Source organism: Oncorhynchus tshawytscha, linkage group LG13, assembly GCF_018296145.1.
Source record: "Oncorhynchus tshawytscha isolate Ot180627B linkage group LG13, Otsh_v2.0, whole genome shotgun sequence".
NCBI classification, from domain to species: Eukaryota; Metazoa; Chordata; class Actinopteri; order Salmoniformes; family Salmonidae; genus Oncorhynchus; species Oncorhynchus tshawytscha.
In genome coordinates this window covers 44657554-44681258 of record NC_056441.1, presented here as the reverse complement: position 1 = coordinate 44681258, position 23705 = coordinate 44657554, and positions in this window count along the sequence as shown.

Sequence of the window (23705 nt, the reverse complement as noted above, 5' to 3'; positions counted from 1 at the left end):
AATGGGGACGTGCTCGGTCCTCCTTTTCCTGAACGGACAATTAAAATCACAGATTTGTAAAACAGACCGGAAATAATTTGCTTATTGTTGACTTGGTGATGTGAGGTCTCAATCTTGAAATAAACTTTGTCTATGTTCAGGTTCAGCAACCTTGGGTTATGAGAAAGAAACACTATGACAAAGTTACACTGATGATACAGTTTATAATTTACCCGGTTTAGAAACGCTGTTTTGTTTTCTTCTTAGAATGCGCATGCAGCCCATAGCTACTGCCAAAGTTGTGCAGGAAAATGTTCGATGTCTCACAAATAAGATATGTGACATTAAGCAGACGCTTTTATCCAAAGCGACAGTATGCATGCATTAATTTTCTGTTCATGAATCGACCCCACAATCATGAAGTTCCTAGCACCATGATTTTTTTCCATTGACTGTCATGGTCATTATTTATTTAGCTATTTTAATAGACTATAGACAAAATGTGAACAGTTTTTAATAGGCTATTGCCACATTTAACATGCATCAGCCTAGGTAGCAGATTATCAAATGGAAGATCTAGGCATATGCGTTTCTCCAGGCTGTGCTCTGCGGTCGCCGGGCACGCTCCACTATTGTTATCATTAGGCCTACATTTAAAAACTCATATATATATATATATATATTCTACCTTCTAGGCTACGACACAGTGCAATGATGCATTTATTATTGTTAGTACACAATTATTGTCTAGGCTGTAAACTGCAGTGATGTAGGCTAATTTGAATAACCGCTCAAACATCTTTTTGTGTTTCATGCCGAAATACAGCCCTGATTATACAACCATTTGGATCAGTTATGGGTTTATTCTCGACAGTTTACAAGGTCTAGAAAATTACGTTAGGCCACTCATATGGTGCATTTTGTCAGGATGTATCAGAATTTACAGATCGGTCTACCATAGAATAATGAACTATAGCCTATGACACTGAGATGTGCTGTTTGTCGTGGATTATGTAAACCAAGTAGTTGTATAATTAAAGTGGCCAACGGCATATGCCTAAAAATAGCTAATGCCATTAGGATTGGCCGAAGGACTGAAATGAATAGAATTTGTGTGAGTGGGGTATGAAGTCTTTGTGAAGCCTTTGTCAAAAATTTACATTTACATTTTAGCAGACACTCTTCTCAACAGCGACTTTCAAGGGCATATCCCAGATTTCTTTTCACCTAGTCGGCTCGGGGATTAGAACCAGCTACCTTTTGGTTACTGGCCCAACGCTAGGCTACGTCCTGCCCCATAAATTAATGCCTACATCTATACTTTAATAAGTGCCTATAGGGAGGAGAGCCTAAGGGATAATCTCAATTGTGGTTCCTTGTCTCCTTGCGTTCCTCGTCTTTTTCTCAAAACCCATTGGATGAGAAGGGTAGGGAGAAGAAGGCGAGGAGAGAGGACACAATGAATCAAGGAAATGCAATTGACATTCCTCCAAGAAGTTGATTTGGGATTCAGAAGAGAATAGAACATATTTAAGTGATTAACAGATTAAACTGATTCAGCTCTTTTCCACAGTCTGGCCTATAGAACTGTTAACATGTTCTGTCTTACAGTTAGTCGGAAGTTTACATACACTTAGGTTGGAGTCATTAAAACCAGTTTTTCAACCACTCCACAAATTTCTTGTTAACAAACTATAGTTTTGGCAAGTCTGTTAGGACATCTACTTTGTGCATGACACAAGCAATTTTTCCAACAATTATTTTAGACAGATTATTTCATTTATAATTCACTGTATCACAATTCCAGTGGGTCAGAAGTTTACATACACTAAGTTGACTGTGCCTTTAAACCGCTTGGAAAATTCCAGACAATGATGTCATGGCTTCTGATAGGCTAATTTACATAATTTGTGTCAATTAGACGTGTACCTGTGGATATATTTCAATGCCTACCTTCAAACTCAGTGCCTCTTTGCTTGACATCATGGGAAAATCAAAAGAAATCAGCCAAGACCTCAGAAAAAAAATTGTAGACCTCCACCAATCTGGTTCATCCTTGGAGCAATTTCCAAACGCCTGAAGGTACCATGTTCATCTATACAAACAATAGTACGCAAGTAAAAACACCATGGGACAACGCAGCCGTCATACCGCTCAGGAAGGAGACACGTTCTGTCTCCTAGAGATGAACGCACTTTTGTGCGAACAGTGCAAATCAATCCCAGAACAACAGCAAAGAACCTTGTGAAGACGCTGGAGGAAACCGGTACAAAAGTATCTATATCCGCAGCAAAACGAGTCCTATATCGACATAACCTGAAAGGCCACTCAGCAAGGAAGAAGCCACTGCTCAAAAACCACAATAAAAATGGCAGACTACGGTTGGCAACTGCACATGCGGACAAAAATTGTATTTTTTTGGAGAAATCTCCTCCTGTCTGATGAAACAAAAATAGAACTGTTTGGCCATAATGACCATCCTATGTTTGGAGGAAAAAGGGAGGCTTGCAAGCCCGAAGAACACCTTCCCAACCGTTAAGCACGGTCATGGTGTGGGGGTGCTTTGCTGCAGGAGGGACTGGTGCTTCACAAAATATATGGCATCATGAGGAAGAAAAAATATGTGGATATACTGTATTGAAGCAACATCTCAAGACATCTCCAAGATGGCGTAGCAGTAAGTTGTCCTGTCTCGTGTCCCTTGTATATACCGTATATTTTTCGTTTTTTACATATTTTTCTTTGCATATCTCTTCAAAAACATTTTGCTAAACCTAAGCTTCCAAATACTCTCCTGCAACCCGCCTCACCCAATGTAGCTATTTTTCCTAAAGTATTTATATTTACTTCGGAACCGGAACCCCTCAACTGAAGCTAGCCAGCTAACCACCAGCTATGCTAGCGGTCTTCAGCTAACCGGTCATCAGCTAAGCTAACCTTTAGCTCGGAAAGCTCTCACCAGCTCGAACAACGCGACTCTAACCAGAGCATAACGGACCTATTTATTTTTCATCCCCGGATTCATCCCCGGATTCCCACCGCAACCGGAACATTTTTCAGCTGGATCTTCACAACTAGCTATCTAGCTAAACCGCAACCCCAGATGATTATTCCTGGCTAGCGCTTCCACCCACTTAGCGTGAAGCTAGCCCGGCCAGCGCACCTGTGCTACCACCGTAGCATACTCCTGGGCTACAATACCCGGGTCCACGACCGGTCTATCGATGTCACCGCATGAAGAGGAATAAACAGACTCACCCCATCGCGACGTCCCCCCCCAAAGGCCAACTCTCTAGCCCTCGCTATCTCCCTGCTTGCTAAACTCGGCCTGCTAACTGCTAGCTTGTCTAGCCCCGGCCTACGAACTGTTAGCTTGTTAGCACAGGCCTGCTAACCGTCTGAATCGCCGCGTCCCAAACACGCACCGGACCCATACTCACTTTCTATCTCTTTTTGATTTTTAATCTGTTTATACCTTTCCGGAAACCTGCCTCACAGGTTTCACTCACCTGCCTCACAACCTGTTGTCTGCTCACACTGCTATGCTTTATCTTGGCCAGGTCGCAGTTGTAAATGAGAACTTGTTCTCAACTAGCCTACCTGGTTAAATAAATTTGAAATAAAATAAATAAAAAATCAGTCAGGAAGTTAAAGCTTGGTCGCAATGGGTCTTCCAAATGGACAATGACCCCAAGCATGCTTCCAAAGTTGTGGCAAAATGGCTTAAGGACAACAAAGCCATGGTATTGGAGTGGCCATCACAAAGCACTGACCTCAATCCTATAGAACATTTGTGGGCAGAACTGAAAAGGCATGTGCGAGCAAGGCCTACAAACCTGACTCCGTTACACCAGCTCTGTCAGGAGGAATGGACCAAAATTCACTCAACTTATTGTGGGAAGCTTGTGGAAGGCTATCTGAAACATTTGACCCAGTTTAAACAATTTAAAGGCAATGCTACCAAATACTAATTGAGTGTATGTAAACTTCTGACCCACTGGGAATGTGATGAAAGAAAGAAATCAAAGCTGAAATAAATCATTCTCTCTACTATTATTCTGACATTTCACATTCTTAAAATAAAGTGGTGATCCAAACTGACCTAAGACACGGAATTTTTACTAGGATTAAATGTCAGGAATTGTGAAAAACTGAGTTTAAATGTATTTCGCTAAGGTGTATGTAAACTTCAGACTTCAACTGTATTTAATGTGCCTCAATCGCAGAATCTCAATAGTATTTTCTTGATTCCTTGTGTCCTCTCTCCTCATCACCTTCTCAAAACCCGTTGGAGGATGCAAAGAATCAAGGAAATGCAGTTGAGATTCTCCCTATGAATATTGTCTATGTTGGTATTGCACAGATTCTATGCAGGCATGTGTAGAACAATAGGAGAAGCATTGTCACCATGTTCTTTTATTCTGCACAGATAGACCAACCAATGCCAAGTTGATTTTGGGGTCTTACATATGGGGCAATGCATCAGTGGAAGTCAGGGTTGAGGTCAATTTCAATTCAGTCAATTCTGGAAGTAAACTGAAAGTTCAATTCCAAGAAAGAAAATGTCTCTCAGGAGGCAATGAGGAAAATTGGCTGAATTGAAAAGGAATTGATCCCAACCTACTGGTTTGCTAAAGTAAACTGTGCTCTCTTCAAATGTGAACCTTCGCACTGTGAGTTCTCTTTTAAATGTTAACCTTTGCGCTCTATGCTTGTTCAGGAAACACTGTTCACATCTTATTTGATATTTTCTTATTGTTACTGAAACAATACATTTATATTGGTAATAGGATTAGTGCACTTGGTTTCCTTAAACCATTTGAGTTTTAAGTAAGAATAACTCATTTGTGTGTAAGTCAACTTCACTCAAAAGGGTTATGTTACATTATACCTTAGGTGGGTCGAGCCCCGAATGCTGATTGGCTGACAGCTGTGGTATATCAGACCATATACCATGGGTATGACAAAACATTTTATTTTTACTGCTCTAATTATGTTGGTAACCAGTTTATAATAGCAATATGGCACCTCTGGGGTTTGTGGTATAAGGCCAATATCGTGCATAAGAACAGCCCTTAGCCGTGGTATATTGGCCATATAACAAACCTCCTCAGGCCTTATTGCTTACTTATACAACGAGTGTGTCTAATCCTGGACGTTGATTGGTTAAAACCGCATTCCAGCCAGGGTTTATTCCACAAGTTACCACTGGCTAAAGCTATGACGTTGAAATGCCTATTTACTCTGTTCCAACCCACTGTCTCATCAGCCCATTCAGACAAATTATAAACTTGATCTCCACTGTAAAAAGCATCTAGACATTATCTCCCATTTCTTTTAGACTAGCAATTGGTTTGCAATAGTGGCGATTTGTATAAACCTTGCTGTCTGTCTCTCTGACCTTTTGCAACATTGTTTCAATATTGAAATTCGATCTCCAGCTGTCCCATAGTAATACATGTGTAGGGTCGGGTTGAGACAGGCAGGCAGCTTTTCTCAGCCAATCTAAATCATGAATCAGTATCATTTTTATGGATATATACAAATAAATGTCAATAGAAAACAGGTCAAATGAAACTAGTTTGCAGTCTTTCAGTTTCTGTTTGAAGTGATTGTGTTAGCTGTGTTGTTGGCTAGCTCCTCAGAACAAGTGTCCTGACGAGAAAGCACATTTTCTATGACAGGTAAAGTCATGCATGATTAGCTCATTGTTATGGATTTATCCAAATAAACATCACTAGAAAACAGCTTACACAAATGCAGCTACTTTGATGTTATCCTGGCTGCACTGTTTGAAGTGACTGTGTTAGCCGAAGTTGGCTTGCTAGCAAGCAAGGGATAAGAACATTGCCAGCCATCTTGGCATTGGAACATTTAGAACGAAAGACTCTGTCGCGTCCATAGATTTAGAACATAAAGCCTTAACGACTGGGTTGCGTGTCTGGCAACCGAACCGATAGAACGAACGACCAGCTGGCTTGGGTAACAACCCTAGATTTGTGTCGGGACTATATTTAGTGGAAGGATAACATTAATAAATTGGCTGCCATTCTTTGTAACTTATTTTGTACATAATGTTGCTGCTATCGGCTCTTAAGACCAAAAAGAGCTTCTGGATATCAGAAAAGCAATCACTCACCTCGAAATGCATGAAGATTTTTTTCTTTAATGAGTCCGACGTGAAGGATATACTGCATACCAAGACCAGGCCCAAATCCCTGTCAATTGTGTGAAGGAAAGACGTAAGGAAATACAGGGAAGGAGATCGGGGTGCCGTGTCAGAATTCGTCGGTATTCGTCGGTAACCCGCCTCTACAATCCGTTCTATTGGCTAACGTGCAATCTTTGGAAAGTAAACTAATATTAAAGATGTCTAGAGGTATTGCTCGCCTGAGGTAGAGTACCTCATGATAAGCTGTAGACCACACTACCAAAAGAGTTATTTATATTATTCGTAGCCGTCTATTTACCACCACAAACCGATGCTGGCACTAAGATCGCACTCAACAAGCTGTATACGGCCATAAGCAAACAAGAAAATGCTAATCCAGAAGCGGCGCTACTAATTTTTCTGGGACTTTTAATGCAGGCAAACTTAAATCCGTTTTACCAAATTTCTACTAGCATGTCACACATGCAACCAGAGGAAAAACATTTATAGACCACCTTTACTCCACACACAGAGATGCATACAAAGCTGTCCCTCGCCCTTGATTTGGCAAATCTGATCATAATTATATCCTCCTGATTACTGCTTAGAAGTAAAAACTAACTAGGGAGTACCAGTAACTCGCTCAATGAAGAAGTGGTCAGATGACATGGATGCCACGTTACAGGACTGTTTTGCTAGCACAGACCGGAATATGATCCGCGATTCATAAAATGGCATCACCTCAGTCACTGCCTTCATCAGTAAGTGCGTCGACGACATCGTCCCCACAGTGACCGTGCGTACATATCCAACTAGAAGCCATGGATTACAGGCAACATCCGTGCCTAGCTAAAGGCTAGAGTTGCCGCTTTCAAAGAGCGGACACTAATCCGGACATTTATAAGAAATCGTGTTATGCCCTCAGACGAACCATCAAACAGGTACAGCATCAATACAGGACTAAGATTGAATCCTACTACTCCGGCTCTGACACTCATCTTATGTGGCAGGGCTGGCAAACTTTTACAGACTACAAACGGAAACCCAGCCATGAGCTGCTCAGTTATGCGAGCATACCAGATGAGCAAAATTACTTTCGTGATCTCTTCGAGGCAAGCAACACTAAAGCATGCATGAGCGCACCAGCTGTTACTGATGACTGTGTAATCACCTTTTCCGTAGCCGATGTGAGCAAGACCTTTAAACTGGTCAACATTCGGACCGATTACTAGGACGTGTACTCAGAGCATGCGTGGACCAACTGGCAAGTGTCTTCACTGACATTTTCAACCTCACCTTGACTGAGTCAGTAACAACTACAGTACATGTTTCAAGCAGAACACCATAGTCCCTGTGCCAAAGAAAGCAAAGGTTTCCTGCCTAAATGACTACCACCCCGTAGAACTCACATTGGTAGCCATGAAGTGCTTTGAAAAGCTGGTCATGACTCGTATCAACAAAATGATCCCAGAAACCCTACACCAACTCCATCATATACAGATCCAGATGATGCAATCAAATCAAATTGATTTATATAGCCCTTCTTACATCAAAGTGCTGTACAGAAACCCAGCGTAAAACCCCAAACAGCAAGCAATGCAGGTGTAGAAGCACGGTGGCTAGGAAAAACTCCCTAGAAAAGGAAGAAACCTAGAGAGGAACCAGGCTATGAGGGGTGGCCAGTCCTCTTCTGGCTGTGCCGTGTGGAGATCATAACAGAACATGGCCAAGATGTTTAAATGCTCATAACTGACCAGCATGGTCAAATAAGAATAATCACAGTAGTTGTCGAGGGTGCAACAAGTCAGCACCTCAGGAGTAAATGTCAGTTGCCTTTTAATAGCCGATCATTAAGAGTATCTCTACCGCTCCTGCTGTCTCTAGAGAGTTGAAAACAGCAGGTTTGGGAAAGGTAGCACGTCCGGAGAGCAGGTCAGGGTTCCATAGCAGAACAGGCAGAACAGAGCAGCAGCATGGCCAGGTGTACTGGGGACAGCAAGGAGTCATCATGCCAGGTAGTCCTGAGGCATGGTCCTAGGCGGACGGACAGAGAAATAAAGAAAGAGAGAATTAGAGAGAGCATACTTAAATTCACACAGGACACCGGATAAGACAGAAGTACTCCAGATATAACAAACTTACCATCCTGAGACTTGGCAGAGTATAGCCCACAAAGATCTCCGCCACGGCACAACCCAAGGGGGGGGGGGTGCCAACCCAGACAGGAAGATCACGTCAGTGACTCAACCCACTCAAGTGACGCAACCCTTCTAGGGACGGCATGGAAGAGCACCAGTAACGGAGAACCATATTTAGGGAGCCTGCAGCAGTCTAAGGCAGCAGTCTAAGGTTAAATTGAGTTCCTCAGTTAGGCGGTTAACTGATTTTTGTCCTCTGGCGTCCTTGGGTAGACAGAGGGAGTCTGGAAGGGCATCAAGGAATCTTTGGGTTGTCTGAGAATTTATAGCACAACTTTTGATGTTCCTTGGTTGGGGTCTGAGCAGATTATTTGTTGCAATTGCAAACGTAATAAAATGTTGGTCCGATAGTTTTGTCCCATGGAATAAATGTTGTGGATCTTAATGTTTTTCCTCATAATCCTGGGACTATGTCCCGAGTATGACTGGGACAGTGAGTAGGTACAGAGAAATGTTGGAGAAAACCAACTGAGTCGATGTGATGGCTCTGAAAGCCTTTTGGAGTGGGTCTGTGGACTTTTCCTTGTGAATATTAAAATCACCAAAAATGTGAATATTATCTGCTATGACTACAAGGTCCGATGGGAACTCCATGAGGAACACTGTATATGGCCCAGGAGGCCTGTAAAGAGTAGCTATAAAAAGTGATTGAGTAGGCTGCATAGATTTCATGACTAGAATCTCAATAGACGAAAACGTTTATTTTTAATTTGCTATCGTAAATGTTAGCAACACCTCCACCTTTGCGGGATGCACAGGGGATATGGTCACTAGTGTAACCAGGAGGTGAGGCCTCATTTAACACAGTAAATTCATCAGGCTTAAGCCATGTTTCTGTCAGGCCAATCACATCAAGATTATGATCAGTGATTAGTTAATTGACTATAACTGCCTTTGAAGTGAGGGATCTAACATTAAGTAGCCCTATTTTGAGATGTGAGGTATCACGATCTCTTTCAATAATGGCAGGAATGGAGGATGTCTTTATTCTAGTGAGATTGCTAAGGCGAACACCGCCATGTTTGTGTCTGTGCCTCAACCTAGGTTGGGCAAAACTAATCTCAATGGGGATAGCTGAGCTCACTACACTGACTGTGCTAGTGGCAGACTCCACTAAGCTAGCAGGCTGGCTAACAGCCTGCTGTCTGGCCTGCACCCTATTTCGTTGTGGAGCTAGAGGAGTTAGAGCCCTGTCTATGTTAGTAGATAAGATGAGAGCACCCCTCTTGCGGTTGGTGACCTCTGACTGTTTATCCTAACATTGTTGGTACCGAGGTGACTAACAATATCTCTCTACACTCGCCAGTTTTAGCTTTAGCCAGCACCATCTTCAGATTAGCCTTAACGTCGGTAGCCCTGCTCCCTGGTAAACAGTGTATGATCGCTGGATGATTCGTTTTAAGTCTAATACTGCGGGTAATGGAGTCGCCAATGACTAGGGTTTTCAATTTGTCAGAGCTAATGGTGGGAAGCTTTGGCGTCTCAGACCCCATAACGGGAGGAGTAGAGACCAGAGAAGGCTCAGCCTCAGACTCTGACTCGCTGCTTAATGGGGAAAACTGGTTGAAAGTTTCTGTTGGCTGAATGAGCAACACCGGTTGAGCATTCCTATAGCATTTCCCTCCAGAAGCAATGAGAAAGTTGTCCGGCTGAGGGGACATGTACTATCTGTAATTACTGGTGGCACAGACGCTGTTTCATCCTTTCCTACACTGAAATTACCCTTGCCTAAAGATTGCGTCTGAAGCTGGGCTTGCAGCACAGCTATCCTCGCCGTAAGGCGATCGTTCTCCTGTATATTATGAGTACAGTGACTTCAATTAGAAGGCATCTTGTTAATGTTACTACTTAGATCCGGCTGTTGGAAGTCCTGACGAACCATGACCAGATAAAGCGTACGGAGTGAAAAAGTTGAATGACAATAAGTTGAGTGAGTGTTAAACACTCCACACTGCCCTACCCCTCCTGGACAAAGGGAACACCTATGTGAGAATACTGTTCATTGACTACAGCTCAGTGTTCAAACCATAGTGCCCACAAAGCTCATCACTAAGCTAAGGACCCTGGGACTAAACACCTCCCTTCTGCAATTGGGTCCTGGACTTCCTGACGGGCTGCCCCCAGGTTGTAAGGGTAGGCAACAATCTGCCATGCTGATCCTCAACACTGGGGCCCCTCAGGAGTACCTACTTTTTTCCCTCCTGTACTCCACGTTCATCCACGACTGCGTAGCCAAGCATAACTCCAACACCAAGTTTGCTGACGACACAACAATGGTAGGCCTGATCACCGACAACGATGAGACAGCCTACAGGGAAGAGGTCAGAGAGCTGGCAGTGTGGTGCCAACCTCTCCCTCAATGTGAGCAAGACAAAGGAACTGATCGTGGACTACAGGAAAACATTGACTGGGCTGTAGTGGAGCGGGTCGAGAGTGTCAAGTTCCTTGGTGTCCACATCACCAACAAACTATTATGGTCCAAACACACCACAGAGAGTCGTGAAGAGGGCACAACAACCCCTTTCCCCCAGGAGACTGAAAAGATTTGGCGGGGGTCCAGAGATTCTCAAAAAGTTCTAGAGCTGCACCATCGAGAGCATCCTGACCGGTTGCATCCCCGCCTGGTATTGCAACTGCTCGGCATCCGACCATAAGGCACTACAGAGGGTAGTGCGTACGGCCCAGTACATCACTGGGGCCAAGCTTCCGGCCATCCAGTGTCAAAGGAAGGCCCCAAAATTGTCAAAGACTCCAGTCATCGACTGTTCTTTACACTGCTGCTACTCGCTGTTTATTACCTATGCATAGTCACTTTATCCCTACCTCGACTAATCTGTACCCCCGCACATGGAACGCACATTGACTCGGTACTGGTACCCCCTGTATATAGCCTCGTTATTGTTATTTTATTATTGTTACTTTTTATTTATTTTTTACTTTAGTCTATTTAGGCAATATTTCTTGAACTGCATTGTTGGTTAAGGGCTTGTAAGTAAACATTTCACGTTAAGGTCTACACCCGTTGTAGTCGTCGCATGTGACAAATACAATTTGATTTGATTATTTTTAGATTTATTTTGTTTGAGATGTTTTAAAAACGTGTTCTTTTTTTGAGAGGTGGGGGGGCAATACAATTTATTTGTGGGGTTTTTTGTATTTAATTTGACTTATTTTGCTTATGTTTTGGAAGGGGGCTTGGGAATATTATGTCTTGGCTTATCTTCTTCTACACTTTTTATTTCATTACAGATCTTGTATTTGTGACAATGTTGAGGTGTGAGTGTCAGGATGACTACATGGCATGTCTCAGGCTGGACACATTTGCAGTCAGGATCTATAGTATCCACCAAGTGTAGTTAGCACCCCATGGTTCCCCTTATCCAACAGTCGGTGGAGAAACCAGCTTTTGAGTGTTGAGAGAACACCTACGTTCTTTGGACTGGTATGGAAGTGGCTAGAGTAGGGTTCCCAACTGGTGGCCTTCGGGTGGTGTTATTTGCCCCCCCCCCCAAGTTTTCTAAGACAAATGTTTTATAATGTTCTTGTTATTTTTTATTGTTGAACATAAGACTGTACAAGTGATTTTAATTTTCGAAATCTGTTCCCAAGTAGTCCCACGCATAATAGAGAGACACGTGATCATATACTGTATAAATATAAGGTTTGAAATGATTGTTTTAGTCAAATATTTTATCCGTTTGGGCTTCTTGCGGTCAAGTTGCAGTGTGCAACTGATTTGCAATTATGTTCTGGCCCCCCGACCATCCGCTCATCAACAACAAAAAAACATTCCACAGCTGAATCTAGTTGATGATCCCTGGGATAGTCTTCAGAGGTGTAAGGATAATTAGGAGTCGGAAACGATGGTATTTGGTGCGGTGAAGGGGATTTATGGCTGATTTCAAATTAACCCTGTTAACAATGACACTTAATTGGCACCTAATATAGTATGACTAAAATGGACCCCGCAAACACTGGGTACTGGTAAGTACAACACATCCACCTAATAGCTAATCTTAGCTATCAGATTTGTTTGTTTCACAATTCTTGTGATAATTAGTTAACGAACTTAACACTTGCTTAAACACTTTTAACTTAATTTGCTGTCTTTTAATACCAATATGCAGTATTTTGTTAGCTAGCACAACAGCTAAGGTACTGTAGCTAGCAACAATATGAGTTGATTTGACATAAGAGCAAAACTTTACTTTTGCAGATGGATTCACTTCCCATACCCGTGGTGTTGGGAGAGGCTGTATTGGGAGGTTGGGTTGTTGTTGCTGATGGGTAATTGAGGTTGGGCTATGGATATTTGACCCAGCCGGGTTCATTCTCCCGCCACCAGCGTGTGAAATCCACTAGAATATTTGCAAGTGTTCTAAATTTGTTTTTGCTTTGTCATTATGATAACTGCAGTGGCCAAAACAAGACAAGTTTGTGCTATGGTATTGTGCCTGGTGGACCATGCACAAGCTCCACCATGGTCTGGACCTTCACTTCCTGATCACAGTACACACCAAGTTTGCCCCCGACTGGTGCTTCGGCCTCATCAAGCAGTGCTTCAGAAAGACCAGAGTGAACTCTGTCTGAGATTTCTGGTGTTGTGAAGGACAGCACTGTGATAGGTCAACATCCCACAGCTGGTTGGACTGGATGATGATTCTGGTGGAACGCAATGGCTGGCAACAACACCTGACTCTGTACTTCAGGCAGTTGCCACAACTCAAGCAGTACCAGCACTTCAGGTGAATCATTGTCATTGCATTGTATGAGGTTATTCTTCTTATCTAAACTTGGGAGGTGAATTTATGTTTTGAAGATTGTAATGTCTTCATTTTTTTTTCATTATTCCCAGTTTTACAGGATTGATGCTCTGGAGCCTGGTGTTGTTGCCAAGGAGCGTTCGGACTCAGTCGGGGCCAGGTTTCAGCTGCAGCGCAGCGCTGACATCCTTCCTCCTATTGGTGGTCTGCCTGTACAAGCACCACCCGGACTGTATACAGCTAGACAAAAAACAATCTTTCTGAGAAGATCAGAGTTTTGTGACAAAGAGGCTATGGACATCACATGCCATTCACCAAAGTCAAGAGCAGGACAGAAACAGGCTCCGACTATAGATTCCCTTGTTCATGCATGGTTCGGACGGACCAGTTCATCACTTAGGGCGAGTTTCTAGTAATCAGCACTCTGCAGTGCCTCTAAAGTGACTCTCTACTAACAAACGCCATTATGTTGCTTCTACTTTTTTTTAAATCAAGCTGCTCAAGCACTTTACCCCTGATTTCTATGCATATAACTACCTCTATCAATGATCATTATTGATATTCATGTACACACAATATATAATTTGGTTCTTTCTCTACTGGCATTGAAAATTGTGTCAATATAAAGAATAATCTATTTTTGAGATTGCTACTATGCAAGTAACCATTTCTCTATACCGCTTAACCCTTCTGTAGAAACCCATCCACTTAGCAAGATGTGCCTGGAGATTATAGCATTTTTTTCACATGACCCATCAATTTAAACAAGTGTGTCTGGGTAAGCTTCATCAAATATTTATAAAAATATTTTTCTGGACACTTTCTGCTTGCCTGGAATTTTTCATTTATGTAGGCTACTACTTTTACCACTTGGTGTTAATCTTTACTACACTACTCACTGTTAAGCACATGACCTCACAGGTGAATCCTTATAGAAATGGCTGGGGCTGGTTTAAGAGGTTGTGAACGATGCTGAATGGGTGTGGACAAAAAGGAGTTCTCCGGTAGGTGTACCAAAACATTCAAGTGGGATTACAAGTTTATCAACTTTCAAAGCAGAATGACTTTCCCATTGTTCCTCAAATGCTGTGTATTTTTTTTATTTATTTTATTTCACCTTTATTTAACCAGGTAGGCTAGTTGAGAACAAGTTCTCATTTACAACTGCGACCTGGCCAAGATAAAGCATAGCAGTGTGAGCAGACAACACAGAGTTACACATGGAATAAACAAATTAACACAGTAGAAAACAAAGGGGGAGTCTATATACAATGTACAATGTGTGCAAAAGGCATGAGGAGGTAGACGAATAGTTACAATTTTGCAGATTAACACTGGAGTGATATATGATCAGATGGTCATGTACAGGTAGAGATATTGGTGTGCAAAAGAGTAGAAAAGTAAATAAATAAAAACAGTATGGGGATGAGGTAGGTGAAAATGGGTGGGCTATTTACCAATAGACTATGTACAGCTGCAGCGATCGGTTAGCTGCTCAGATAGCTGATGTTTGAAGTTGGTGAGGGAGATAAAAGTCTCCAACTTCAGCGATTTTTGCAATTCGTTCCAGTCACAGGCAGCAGAGTACTGGAACGAAAGGCGGCCAAATGAGGTGTTGGCTTTAGGGATGATCAGTGAGATACACCTGCTGGAGCGCGTGCTACGGATGGGTGTTGCCATCGTGACCAGTGAACTGAGATAAGGCGGAGCTTTACCTAGCATGGACTTGTAGATGACCTGGAGCCAGTGGGTCTGGCGACGAATATGTAGCGAGGGCCAGCCGACTAGAGCATACAAGTCGCAGTGGTGGGTGGTATAAGGTGCTTTAGTGACAAAACGGATGGCACTGTGATATACTGCATCCAGTTTGCTGAGTAGAGTGTTGGAAGCCATTTTGTAGATGACATCGCCGAAGTCGAGGATTGGTAGGATAGTCAGTTTTACTAGGGTAAGCTTGGCGGCGTGAGTGAAGGAGGCTTTGTTGCGGAATAGAAAGCCGACTCTTGATTTGATTTTTGATTGGAGGTGTTTGATATGAGTCTGGAAGGAGAGTTTGCAGTCTAGCCAGACACCTAGGTACTTATAGATGTCCACATATTCAAGGTCGGAACCATCCAGGGTGGTGATGCTAGTCGGGCATGCGGGTGCAGGCAGCGATCGGTTGAAAAGCATGCATTTGGTTTTACTAGCGTTTAAGAGGAGTTGGAGGCCACGGAAGGAGTGTTGTATGGCATTGAAGCTTGTTTGGAGGTTAGATAGCACAGTGTCCAATGACGGGCCGAAAGTATATAGAATGGTGTCGTCTGCGTAGAGGTGGATCAGGGAATCGCCCGCAGCAAGAGCAACATCATTGATATACACAGAGAAAAGAGTCGGCCCGAGAATTGAACCCTGTGGTACCCCCATAGAGACTGCCAGAGGACCGGACAGCATGCCCTCCGATTTGACACACTGAACTCTGTCTGCAAAGTAATTGGTGAACCAGGCAAGGCAGTCATCCGTATGATATATCATTGTGTAGCTCTGTGTCTCTGCTGTTATCCAATGTAAAATAAAAACACTTACATTTTGCTAAGACCTAATCAAGGTGGTCGGTCACAAATGTACTATTTTCACATACACAATGACTACTTCGGCGGTCGTCGTCGCCGGCCTACTAGCCGCCACTGATTCTTTCCTCCCCCTCCTTTGTGTTTATTGAGTACACCTGTTTTGAGTTGGGTATAATTAGTGAGGCTTTATTAGTCAGCCGGCCCCGCCTGGTTCTTTGTGCGGGATTAATTATTGTGACCTGTTTTTGTAGTAGAGGAACGTGTTTGTTCCTGGTTGTGTATTTTGGTTCTGAGCACCCTGTGTTACGTTTTGTGCATTAAAGAGCACAGCATCGCACTCTCTGTTTCCTGCGTCTGACTCCACACCCACGACACCCGGATCGTTACAAGAACCAGATACTGGTATCTGTACAGAGCCAAACGCTTGTTTATTTTCTTAGGTCATATTAAATGTGTTTACACCAGATACAGTTGAAGTTTACATACACCTTAAACAAATACATTTAAACTCCGTTTTTAACAATTCCGGATGTTTAATCTGAGTAAAAATTCCCTGTTTTAGGTCAGTTAGGATCACCACATTATTATAAGAATGTGAAATGTCAGAATAATTGTAGAGTGATATTTCAGCTTTTCTTTCATCACATTCCCATTGGGCCAGAGGTTTACATGCACTCAATTAGTATTTGGTAGCATTTCCTATAAATTGTTTAACTTGGGTCAAATGTTTCGGGTAGCCTTCCACAAGCTTCCCACAATAAGTTGGGTCAATTTTGGCCCATTCCTCCTGACAGCTGGTGTAACTGAGTCGGGTTTGTAGGCCTTGCTCGCACATGCTTTCTCAGTTCTGCCCACAAATGTTCTATAGGATTGAGGTCAGTGCTCTGTGATGGCCACTCCAATACCGTGGCTTTGTTGTCCTTAAGCCATTTTGCCACAACTTTGGAAGTATGCTTGGGGTCATTGTTCATTTGGAAGACCCATTTGCGATCAAGCTTTAACTTCCTGACTGATGTCTTGAGATGTTGCTTCAAAATATCCACATAATTTTTCTTCTTCATGATGCCATCTATTTTGTGAAGTGCACCAGTCCCTCTTGCAGCAAAGCACCCCAACAACATGATGCTGCCACCCCCGTGCTTCACGTTTGGTATGGTGTTCTTTGGCGTGCAAGCCTCCCCCTTTTTCCTCCAAACATAAGGATGGTCATTATGGCCAAACGATTCTATTTTTGTTTTATTGGACCAGAGGACATTTCTCCAAAAAGTACAATCTTTGTCCCCATGTGCAATTGCAAACCGTAGTCTGGCTTTTTTATGTCGGTTTTGGAGCAGTGTATTCTTCCTTGCTGAACGGCCTTTCAGGTTATGTCGATATAGGACTCGTTTTGGTACCTTCAGGCATTTGGAAATTGCACCTAAGGATGAACCAGACTTGTGGAGGTCTACTATTTTTTTAAAGTCTGGTCTGATTTCTTTTGATTTTCTCATGTCAAGCAAAGAGGCACTGAGTTTGAAGGTAGCCCTTGAAATACATCCACAGGTACACCTCCAATTGACTCAAATGATGTCGGTTAGCCCATCAGAAGCTTGTAAAGCTACTACATACTTTTCTGCAATTTTCCTAGCTGTTTAAAGGCACAGTCAACTTCGTGTATGTAAGCTTCTGACTCACTGGAATTGTGATACTGTGAAATATTCTGACTGTAAACAATTGTTGGAGAGATTACTTGTCATGCACAAAGTAGATGTCCTAACCAACTTACCAAAAGTATAGTTTGTTATTTACAAGAAATGTGTGGAGTGGTTGAAAAAAATAGTTTTAATGACTCCAACCTAGGTGTATGTAAACATTTGACTTCAGCTGTATATACTTGAACCACTTGCACACATTCCAGCCCTGAAATAGTATTTACATTAGCCTTGGATGTGGATCTACCAAATAAGTTCTTTGGAAATCTTACTCACCAGTGCTACCGTAATACAAACACACTAAAAAGAGTACTTTGGATGTGTTGCAGGAAAAGAGTGTTCCCAAAACCACGCTTGGCTTTAGTTATACACACAGCGGGCAGGGTGAACTCTCAGAATAGAATAGTTGTTAACCAAATACTGGAATATACAGTCAGGATAAATATAAACATCCTGAATGACCTTACTACTTGAATGTGCAGTTTTTAAATGTGAATTTGACTTTTAGCACCTGAGCTCTTTGAGGTTAAAGATAATCTTTTGAAAAATAAAATTAAGAGCTGGTACAAGCTCTGCATTCCTCCAGACAAACATGCATGGTGCCAGAGACTCACTTCGCCATAGGCAGTAAACACAAACAAATTTCAACATAAACCAATTATTATGAAACCATATATGACCATGTAGGCCCAATCTATGAGACAAAGTGTCATTTAAAACAAATTGTAATAGGTTTGATGGGTGAGGTCTCAAGCTATTGTTTGCCTGAGGTAGAGTTTCTCATGATACGATGTAGACCACACTACCTACTGAGAGAGTTTTCATCTGTATACTTTGTAGCTGTTTTACATACCACCACAGTCAGGCTGGCATGAAGACAGCATTGAATGAGCTGTATTCCGCTATAAGCAAACAAGTAAATGCACACTCAAATGCGGCGCTCCTAGTAGCCGCGGACTTTAATGCAGAGAAACTTAAATCCGTTTTACCAAATTTCTATCAGAATGTTAAATGTGCAACCATATGGCAGTGTCTTCTTCTTTGCTGAGCAGCCTTTCAGGTTATGTCGATATAGGACTCGTTTTACTGGGGATATAGATACTTTGTACCGGTTCCCTCCAGCATCTTCACAAGGTCCTTTTGCTGTCGTTCTGGGATTGATTTGCACTTTTCGCACCAAAGTACGTTCATGTCTAGGAGACAGAACACGTCTCCTTCCTAAGCGGTATGACGGCTGCGTGGTCCCATGGTGTTTATACTTGTGTACTATTGTTTGTACAGATGAACGTGGTACCTTCAGGCGTTTGGAAATTGCTCCCAAGGATGAACCAGACTTGTGGAGGCCAACCTTACTTTGCTACCTGACAACTTTACGGTTTTTACTTTTTAATTACCGTTTATATTTTTAGTTTTCCCTCACTCAACTTTTTTTTCATTCAACTTTTTCGCTCCGGACGCTTTATCTGGATGTGGTTCTTCAGGACCTCCAACAACCGAAGCTAAGTAGTAACATTAACATGATGCCTTCACTCTATTCTATCACTCTTTCTTTCTCGCTTTTCTCTTCTCTTCTCTCCCTCTCTATTGTCGAACTGTTTTATAATTGAATGTGTTTGTTTGTCTGTCTTTTTTATGTATTTGTCTACAAGTTTATATGTTTATAACAAGCAAGGGGAAGATATCAGAATAGGGGCATTGGGGAATAATAACATACTGTACAGAATACATTTCTACTGTAGTGAAGCCGTCTCTAGAGCAATGAAAGGTCTCTTTCATGATCATGTGAAACGTCAATTGCTATGGAAATACTGGGATGTGTTTTTCAATTATTAAGGTAATTATGATGCAACTTGTGAAGGTGATACGATATGGATTACAATTATCATCATGAATATTACGGCTATACACACTACATGTTACACACATAGACACTCAACCATGCAAATTGGCAGAGTTATTATTTATTTGGGACATCACCCATTATAGTCTTACTCTTATACAGACATTGTACACACACTCACTATATTACATCCAATATCATACACATCAACCTACTCAGATTTGCTACACATAATATCTTGTCTCAATTTTCTAACATCTGTGGCATTGGCTCACAGGCAAACAGGCAAGGAAATAAAACACATATTTCTAGAACCTAAGAGAGAATAAAGTAGACGGCACAGGTCAAAAATGTGATTTATGGCCCTGTGTCCAGATGACGCGTACATGTCTAAATATGGGCATCCGGCCAGGACATCCTGTTCCTGTTGTACATGCACCGAACATCCATAGGCTGGAGCCATCTGGAAGCTCTGTGCATGTACATATGAAGAGAACTAAATAGGAAACTCAACAGTGTGTTAGGCTGAGAAACATTATTTAGATGGCTGTTTTATTGTTGTTGAAAGCTTGAAATGGACACGCCAAGGGACCTTGTTTCTAACACACACACACACACACACACACACACAATCACCCTCCCAGACATTCCTGCTTCATAGATAGCAACCATAAGGACAATAAAACTGGGGGTGTGGGGCCATACTCTTTCAAAAGTTCAAACACAGAACCCCCCAGTTCAACCAGTCCTAGACATCAATCAGCATGACAACTTCAAAGGAATAGATGCAATATAGAAATAAAATAACACACCTCTAACAGAGAGAGCCAACACATAAAGGCTGGGATGAATGGATATTCAATGTACAACAGTAGTCTTCGGTAACAAGCAATACGTGTTAAATATGTGTCACAGTCAATCATGACAGCCTCTTTATGAAAGGCCTTTACTCATGGCTAAACAGTTTCTACCCAGCTTATTAATTAATGCTGTGGGATAAATCAGGTGTTTCTAGGTGGGCTTAAACAAATCTACAGTGAAACAAACGTGTACACTTTACACACATGTTTATTGACTTTTTAAAAATAAAATACATTTAAAACAGTATCTCACCCTTTAACGATAGGAAAATGCTTTGATGGAGCGGGCAAGCGTCTTTGCGATGGTGAATTGGAAACGGATAATGGTCAGGGCTAACCAGCCCCTTTATCTGTAAGAAATAGTAAAAATGTTGAATTATAACGTGTGTTAAAATCTATGTACTAAATATTTTGAATTAAATCATTGGTTTTAAAAATGTATCTCACCCTTTAACGAAATGGGAAACTGTCTTTTCTCTCACGCCCTGGTCTGTCGCAGAGAAATGTAATGTCTTACTTTTTTTTTTAAATTATTTTATAGTCTTTCCTACAATGGTATGTTATAAATATTACTGGTTATTAAAGTTTGTTATGATGTACAACTGTAGGCCTCCAATGTTTTTACATAAAACACTCGTGATGCATGTTTAAATATTTGGAAAATTTGGTAATTAATTCTAACATGTCTTAAAGTTTGTACTAAATATTTTGGAATTAAATAAAAGGAATTTAAAACTATATCTCACCCTTTAACGATAGGAAAATGTATTTTACATCATCACCCCGGTCTGTCGCGAAGAAAAAAGACACGGACAATCAGGGTGCGTGAGTGAGCGTGCGTGTGACGGGCCAGTAGGACTATGCCCAGGCATCTGCACTCAAGGCACTTCCTCTCTGTAGGGGATCGTTTGAAACCAAGGTTTGCACTATCATGCATACAGCATGTCCAGATATCTGCCGACCACCACCCAGGGTTAAACATTGATATTTCTAATCAGCGTTTGGTGCCCCCACCCCGGTTGTAGACAAAATGTCTCGATATCCCCTCCTGTTGTTTGAATTCACTGCCTTTGTTCTCTAAACCAAATATACAGGGTGTTGCATACATGATATCTCCTGGGGAAAAAAATGCCCACCACGGCCCTGTAAACTCATTCCGTACTTTCTCTAGTTAGGGACACGAACACGGAGCGAGTCTAGTGGAGCATACTTTAACACTATGTTAGCACAGCTTTAGCTTCAAGCCCACAGACCAATAGCCCCAGAATATTTAGCGGCCAGGACAGATAAAAAAAAAGAGTCTGTGAATCCCACCTAATGGATATTTCTGAAGGCTACTGGACATAAGTGATTGAGAAGCGACTGTTAGACGGGGATTCTCAGAAGCAAAACCCCTGCAGCCAATCGCCATCACACAATTTTCGGCTTAAGTCCAAATAATCACATACCCAAGAATATTTTGAAATTTAAAAAACGAAAAGTGTGCACTCTGAACAACTTCGGAAGAGCAGATGAAACAGATGCTATTCTACGTTTTTGTACTAATGACCTTACCCTAACCCCAAACACCAGGCAGCAGTCCCAGGAAATGTTTGAAGGCGAGTTGAATACTCAAGGTGATATTCAAGGTGATGTGTGTGTATATAGATATATAATATTTAAGAATGATAGGTATTAATTCTAGGCATTTACATGTATGTTTTTAAAAATGAAGACTATTTATACAATGAAACAATGTTTTTTATTCACACTGTAAACAATAGCTTCTGCCCTCTTAGGGTCAACTTGACCCACATATTGATTAGAAAGTATGATTAGAAACCAAGGCCAACTATATTCAATCTGTGATTAGAAACGATAATTAGAAGCTATGACAAAACTATGATAATAAACTATAAACACCTATTTTTATTTATTTATTTATTTATTTTACCTTTATTTAACCAGGTAGGCAAGTTGAGAACAAGTTCTCATTTACAATTGCGACCTGGCCAAGATAAAGCAAAGCAGTTCGACAGATACAACGACACAGAGTTACACATGGAGTAAAACAAACATACAGTCAATAATACAGTATAAACAAGTCTATATACAATGTGAGCAAATGAGGTGAGAAGGGAGGTAAAGGCAAAAAAGGCCATGGTGGCAAAGTAAATACAATATAGCAAGTAAAACACTGGAATGGTAGTTTTGCAATGGAAGAATGTGCAAAGTAGAAATAAAAATAATGGGGTGCAAAGGAGCAAAATAAATAAATAAATTAAAATTAAATACAGTTGGGAAAGAGGTAGTTGTTTGGGCTAAATTATAGGTGGGCTATGTACAGGTGCAGTAATCTGTGAGCTGCTCTGACAGTTGGTGCTTAAAGCAACTATGAAGACAGGGCGGTGTGTGCGTGAATGATGACCTATTATTTAAGTGTGGAATATATTCTCTCTCTCTCTCTCAGGCTATGAAAAAGACAAAAGATAGGACATTGACTCCTGAGTGTTGAACTTATGCCCACTCTACAGCAACCCTGGTTGTTATATGACCCTGAGGGTCATCTACGAACGTTGGAACATCTACAACTATTGAAGATGCAAAAAGGGGTTTTCAGAAATACATTTGGTTTGCAGATATGTATTATTATAAAAAATAATATAACATTATTATCATAATCTTTAGTATTATTATATTTCATGTGAGACATAACCAGAAATGTCAACATAGACAATTTACAAGAATGTGTTTACCGGGCTGTGATGAAAAAACTTTAAAGGAGCTCTAATTCAAACATGCAAGGATATATATTTGATAAAATTACCACCTTTAAAACTGTTGCTGCAATATTACTTCTCAATGTGTACATTTCAAGCTTTCAACAACAATAAACCAACCATCGCAATAATGTTTCTCAGACTAACACACTGTTGAGTTTCCTATTTAGTAAAGAAACAACCACTAAGACAAAACACAAAAAGTTGTAATATAATCTGCATACATGTCAATCTATACGGAAAACAGGTACATTTTGAAAGATTATGATGTTGATGTGATTTTTAATTCATCTCTCAATGTAGGATAATACTGTTTATTTTATGCTTTACTTCAATTGTATTATTTATCATGTCTCATACTCAGCTAATATAATACCAAGCCATGCAAACAGCTATGGAATTAACCCAGAACAGGTGTGTGTCTTTTTTTGGATCAATAATTGATCAAGAATTCCCAATAGACTTGTGTCACGCCCTGACCATAGTTTACTTGTATGTTTATAGGTTTTGTTTGGTCAGGGTGTGATCTGAGTGGGCATTCTATGTTGTATGTCTAGTTTGTCTGTTTCTGTGTTTGGCCTGATATGGTTCTCAATCAGAGGCAGGTGTTAGTCGTTGTCTCTGATTGGGAACCATATTTAGGTAGCCTGTTTTGTCATTGTGGGTGATTGTCTATGTTAGTTGCTTGTGTCAGCACATTTGGTATAAAGAGTCACGGTCGTTGTTCATTTATTGTTTTGTTCAGTTTACTTCGTGTTTTCGTCATCCATTAAAACGTTGCATTCACACCACACTGCGCTTTGGTCCGCTTCTTACGACGATCGTGACAGCTTGATCTGATCGTCAACTCTATTACGACAGCATATAATGCACAGTCATATACAAAACCATAAAACTCTGACAAGAAAACAA